The sequence below is a fragment of the Nicotiana tomentosiformis genome, chromosome 2, assembly GCF_000390325.3.
Source record: "Nicotiana tomentosiformis chromosome 2, ASM39032v3, whole genome shotgun sequence".
Lineage (NCBI taxonomy): Eukaryota > Viridiplantae > Streptophyta > Magnoliopsida > Solanales > Solanaceae > Nicotiana > Nicotiana tomentosiformis.
In genome coordinates this window covers 70,056,747-70,063,717 of record NC_090813.1, presented here as the reverse complement: position 1 = coordinate 70,063,717, position 6,971 = coordinate 70,056,747, and positions in this window count along the sequence as shown.

Below are 6,971 nucleotides of genomic sequence, written 5' to 3'. Positions count from 1 at the left end.
GCGGAAAATGTGCGCATCTGCACAACTCACTTACCCCCCCTGCCTTCGCACTTGCGACGAAAAGGCCGCACCCGCGCGCTCGCGCCTGCGGAAAATCCTTCCGCTTTTGCGCATTTGCGAACAGCCTTGCGCATTTGCGGGCATCGCAGATGCGGAACTTCCTCGCACCTGCGACCCCAGGCCAATTCTCGACTCTCTCGCATTTGCGCCTGCAAGTCTCACTTCTGCGAGGCCACACCTGCGGACTCCCCACCGCAGGTGCGAAAACACCAGAACCAGCAAATAAATCAGAAATTCCTCTAAGTCAAAGCTTTCACCCGTTAAGCATCTGAAACACACCCGAGGCCCCCGGGACCTCGACTTAACATACTAACCAATCCTAAAACACCATACGAACTTAGTCGAGCTCTCAAATCCCATCAAACAACGCAAAAATCACGAATCACCCTCCAATTCAATTTTAAAGAACTAGAAACTTCAAAATTCTACAACCGATGTCGAAACCTATCAAATCACGTCCGATTGACCTCAAATTTTTGCGCACAAGTCATATTCAACATTACGGACCTACTCCAACTTTCGGAATCAGAAAACGACCCCGATATCAAAAATTCCACTACCGTCCCAAAACTCCAAAAATTCGACTTTTGCCATTTCAAGCCTAAATGAGCTATGAACCTCCAAAACACAATCCGGACATACTCCTAAACCCAAAATCACCTAACGGAGCTAACGGAACCGACGGAATTTCATTCTGGAGTCGTCTTCACACAGTTCCAACTACGGTCCAAATCCTAAGGCTTAAGCTCTCATTTAGGGACTAAGAGTCGCAAAACACTCCGAAACTCAAAACCAATCATCCCGGCAAGTCACAATAGCAGAAAAAGATTTGGGGGAGACAGTTAATAGGGGATCGGGGCTATTACTCTCAAAACGACCGGCCGGGTCATTACATCCTCTCCCTCTAAAAATAATCGTCCGTCCTCGAACGAGTATAAAAACATACCTGAAATTGTGAAAAGACGAGGGTACTGGTTGCGCATATCCTGCTCGGTCTCCCAAGTCGCCTCCTCGACCGGCTGACCCCTCCACTGGACTTTAACTGAAGCAATATTCTTTAACTTGAGCTTTCTGACCTGCCTGTCCAAAATAGCTACTGGCTCCTTAACATAAGATAGATCTTTGTCCAACTGGACAGAGCTGAAATCCAATACATGAGTCGGATCACCGTGATACTTTCGGAGCATAGACACGTGGAATATCAGGTGAACTCCTGCTAGGCTGGGAGGCAAGGCAAGCTCATAAGTAACCTCCCCAACTTGCCGCAATATCTCAAAAGGACCAATGAAACTCGGGCTCAGCTTGCTCTTCTTCCCGAACCTCATGACACCCTTCATAGGCGATACCCGAAGCAAGACCCGCTCAGCAACCATAAATGCCAAATCAAGAACCTTACAGTCTGCATAACTCTTCTGCCTAGACTGGGCTGTGCGAAGTCTCTCCTGAATCACCTTCACCTTAACCAGGGCATCCTGGACCAAATCTGTACCCAACAATCAGGCCTCGCCCGGCTCAAACCATCCCACTGGGGATCGGAACCGCCTATCATACAAAGCCTCATACGGTGCCATCTGAATGCTGGACTGGTAACTGTTATTGTAAGCAAACTCTGCAAGTGGAAAGTATCGGTCCCATGACCCTCCAAACTCCATCACACAGGCACGGAGCATATCCTCAAGAATCTGAATTGTGTGCTCAGACTGCCCGTCCGTCTGAGGGTAAAAGGCTGTGCTCAACTCCACCCTAGTACCCAACTCCTGCTGTACGGCTCTCCAAAATCGTGATGTGAACTGTGTACCTCTGTCTGAAATGATGGATACTGGAATACCATGAAGGCGGACAATCTCTCTGATATAAATCTCAGCCAACCTCTCCGAAGAGTATGTAGTCAGCACCGGAATGAAATGGGCTGACTTGGTCAGCCGATCCACGATCACCCAAATAGCATCGAACTTCCTCAAAGTCCGAGGAAGTCCAACCACAAAGTCCATGGTGATCCGCTCCCACTTCCACTCTGGGATCTCTAACCTCTGAAGTAATCCCCCCGGTCTCTGATGCTCATATTAACATGCTGATAGTTGAGACACTTGGCCACAAACACAACTATGTCCTTTTTCATTCTTCTCCACCAATAGTGTTGCCTCAAGTCCTGGTACATCTTCACGGCACCCGAATGAATAGAGTACCGCGAGCTATGGGCCTCCTCAAGAATCAAATCCCGAAGCCCATCTACATTGGTCACACAGATCCGGCCATGTATCCTCATCACACCGTCATCACCAATAGTCACATCTCTGGCATCAACTCGCCGAACCCTGTCCTGAAGAACTAGAAGATGAGGATCATCATACTGGCGCTCCCTGACATGGTCATAAAGAGAAGACCGAGCAACTACATAAGCTAATACCCGGCTAGGCTCTGAAATATCCAATCTCATGAACTGGTTGACTAAGGCCTGAACATCCAAGGCTAAGGGCCTCTCAGCTGCCGGAAGATATGCCAAGCTCCTCAAACTCTCTTCCCGGCAACTCAAGGCGTCGGCCACTACATTGGCCTTCCCCGGGTGGTATAATATAGTGATATCATAGTCTTTAAGTATCTCCAACCACCTCCGCTGACACAAATTAAGGTCCTTCTGCCTGGACAAGTACTATAAACTTCGGTGATCAGTGTAAATCTCACAGGGAACACCGTACAAATAATGACGTCAGATCTTCAGGGCATGAACAATAGCTGCTAACTCGAGATCATGAACTGGATAATTCTTCTCATGCACCTTCAACTGTCTAGACGCGTAGGCAATCACCCTACCGTCCTACATCAATACCGCTCCAAGGCCAATCCTCAAGGCATCACATAGACAGTGTATGACCCTGAACCTGTAGGCAATACTAATACTGGGGCTGTAGTCAAAGCTGTCTTGAGCTTCTGAAAACTCTGCTCACACTCCTCGGTCCACCTGAACGGAGCACCCTTCTGGGTTAGCCGGGTCATAGGTGCTGCAATGGATGAAAATCCCTCCACAAAGCGACGGTAATACCCCGCCAAACTAAGGAAACTGCGGATCTCTGTAGCTGATGACAGTCTAGGCCAACTCTACACTGCGTCCACCTTCTTCGAATCTACCTTGATCCCATTACAAGACACTATGTGGCCCAAGAATGCCACTGAATCAAGCCATAATTCACACTTAGAAAATTTTGCATACAACCTCTTCTCCCTCAAAGTCTGAAGCACGGTCCTCAGGTGCTGCTCATGATCTTCCCAAGACCGGGAATATACCAGGATGTCGTCAATAAACACAATGACGAAGGAATCAAGATAAGGCCAGAATACATTGTACATCAAATGCATAAAGGCTGCTGGGGCATTGGTCAGCCCAAATGACATGACAAGAAACTCATAGTGACCATATCTGGTCCTGAAAGCAGTCTTCGGGATATCCGGCTCCCGAATCTTCAACTGATGATAGCCAGAACGCAAGTCAATCTTGGAAAACACCCTGGCACCTTGCAACTAATCAAATAAATCATCAATGCGAGGCAAAGGATACATGTTCTTCACTGTAACCTTGTTCAACTGTAGATAATCAATACACAAATGCATAGAACCATCCTTCTTCTTTACAAATAAGACCGGAGCACCCCAAGGTGACACACTGGGCCGAATGAAGCCCTTATCAAGCAACTCCTACAACTGCTCCTTCAACTCCTTTAATTCAGGAGGAGCCATACGATATGGAGGAATAGAGATGGGCTGAGTACCCGATAACAAATCAATGCCAAAATCAAAATCTCTGTTGGGCGGCATGCCCAGAAGATCAGCTGGAAACACATCTGGGAAGTCCCTCACTACTGGAACTAACTCAACTGTAGGGATATCAATACTGACATCTCTCACATAGGCCAAATACGCATCACACCCCTTCTCAACCATTCGCTGAGCTTCAAAAAATCAAACGACCCTGCGGGGACTCTCCACTCTAATCCCAGCAAACCTGGCATAGCCAGCATCACAGTCTTAGCATGATAATCAAGAATAGCATAATGGGGCGACAACCAATCCATGCCCAAAATCTACCATACTGAGAAATAACAAATTGACTCTGGTCTCAAAACCACTAAGAGCAATCAAACACGACCGATATACGTGGTCCACAATGAGAGAATCTCCAAGGGAGTAGATACATAAATAGGGGAACTCAATGAATCCCTAGATATCCCCAAATGTGGAGCAAAATAAGAAGACACATATGAATACGTAGAGCCTGGGTCAAATAATATTGATGCATCCCTATGACAGACGGGGACGATACTTGTGATAACTGAATCTGAAGCAACAGCCTCTAAACATGCTGGAAGGGCATAGTACCTGGCCTGGCCTCCCCCTCTAGGGCGACCTCGACCTCCCTGACCTCCACCTCGAGCTGGCTGAGGAGGTGGGGTAGCAGCTGGTGCTGGAAGAAGGGCCGGAGGACTCGGTGGAGCACGTGGAGGCTGATAAGTCTGTGGAGGTGCACCCCTCCTGGCTCTGGGGCAATCTCTAACCAGGTGACGAGTGTCACCACACTCAAAACAACCTCTCGGAGGACGCAGCGGCTGAGACTGACTCAGACCTGGCCTGCTGGATTGGCCGGTAATAGCACCTCGAGTAGGAGGCATACTGGATACTGGCAGTGCATAATAGGGCTCCTGAGGTCTAGGAGGAGATGGGACACCGTTGGCTGCTGGAAGAGCTGAATGAATAGGGCGACTCACAAAACCCCTACCATAGTGTGTTGCTGGTGCACGAGCTCCTGAATAATGACCAGTCTCTCAAGACCTCTTGGCCTCTCTCTCCTCTCGGTCCCGGGCAAACATGACCTCCACTCTCCTGGCAATGCTCACTGCCTGCTGAGAAGTGATGTCCATCTCCAACTCCCTGGCCATACTGGTCTGAATACTGGGGTGAAGTCCCTCAATGAAGCGACGAACCCTCTCTCTGACTGTAGCAACCAGAGCCGGTGCATGGCGAGCCAACCCACTGAAACGAACTGCATACTCCGACACAGTCATAGAACCCTGACGTAACTGCTCGAACTCTGCGCGCCAAGCATCCCTGAGGCTCTAAGGAACATACTCATGCAAGAACATCTCTGAAAAGTGAGTCCAAGTGAGTGAGGCTGCCTCGTTCGGACTACTCAGCTCATAGGCACGCCACCACTGATATGCTGCTCCCCTCAGCTGGAAAGCGGTGAAAGAAACCCCACTCGTCTCCACAATGCCCATAGTGCGGAGAATACGATAACACTCCTCAAGTAAAACCTAGAGCATCATCTGAAGTTAGTCCGCTGAAAGTAGGTGGGTGGTACTTCTTGTACCTCTCAAGTCTGAGCTGCTCTGCCTCAGAAGCAGCTACCCTTATCTCATGCTAAATCGGAGCCACTGGGGGCATAGGACTATACTCTAGGGCCTGATCAACCTGGACCCTCTACTCAGGGGTGCGGGATGCGGGAGTCTGTGCCCCTCCCCCGGCCTGAGATGTAGCGGGAGCTATCGGAAATAGTCTAGCCTGAGCCAGAGTGCTGAACATGCTCAAGAACTGAGCTAAAGTCTTCTGGAGGGCTGGAGTAGCAATAGGGATCTCCAGCGCTGGCCCTCCAGTTGGAGCTGCTGGAGGCTTCTCTGATGCAGCTCTCGCAGGTGCTCGGGCTGCACCGCGTGGTCGTCCTCTACCCCGACCCCGGCCTCTGGTGGCCCTGGCACGGGGCTCGGGTGCCTGATCGTCGGTCCTCCCATTGCGGGTCCTCACCATCTGTGAGAAAGAATAGAATAGAATCTTAGATATTTTGGTGTCAATAACTCGCACGACAAGGAAATCAAAGAAATGTGATTGTTCTTAACAGTTACATAGCCTCCCAAAGATAAGTACGGACGTCTCCGCACCGATCCGCGAGACTCTAATAAACCGGCTTGTGACTGGCGACTCCTACGAACCTAGAGCTCTGATACCAACTTGTCACGACCCCAAATTATCCCTCCGTAAGGTGTCGTGATGGCACCTAGTCTTTACAACTAGGTAAGCCTAATATTTCAAAAAATATAAAGAAACACAATATTTTAACGATAAACAACATATTATAAATAGCCAAGAGTAGTACCACTCGGCATATACAAAATAATTTCCCAACACCCGGAATATCACTAAGTCACAAGCTGCTATAATCTATGTAACTCTATACAAAAGTCTGAAGATAATAAGGAAAATCTCTAGACGAGGGAGTAGAAGGGGACTCCGAATATCTGCAGACGCAAGCAGAAGTACCTTGAAGTCTCCTAGAATCAGCAGCACGTACTAACCCCGAGGCTGATAGCTCGCACCTGGATCTGCACATGAAAACATGTGCAGGGAAGGGCATGAGTACACCACAATGGTACCCAATAAGTGCCAAGCCTAACCTCGGTCGAGTAGTGACGAGGTCAGGTCAAGGCCCTACCAGAGAAAATATAATAAATTAAACAATAAAAGATATAAGTAGAATTTACGGTAACACCGTTAAAGAAATTCTCGAAAATTTAACAGTTAAGGGAGACCTCGGCTCAAAACAAGGTAAACACAGTGGGAAATCTCTCGGGATACCGTCCCGTAGTTTCAAATGAATATGCAGTACAGAGGGATCTCCCAGAATACGTCCGTAGTCCCAAAGTAAATATGCAGTACATAGGGATCTCCCGGAATACGTCCGTAGTCCCAAAGTAAAAATGCAGTACAGGGGGATCTCCCAGAATACGTCTGTAGTCCCAAAGTAAATATGCAGTACAGGGGGATCTCCCAGAATACGTCTGTAGTCCCAAAGTAAATATGCAGTACAGGGGGATCTCTCGGAATACGTCTGTAGTCCCAATTTAAATATGCAACGCAAGATGAAATGA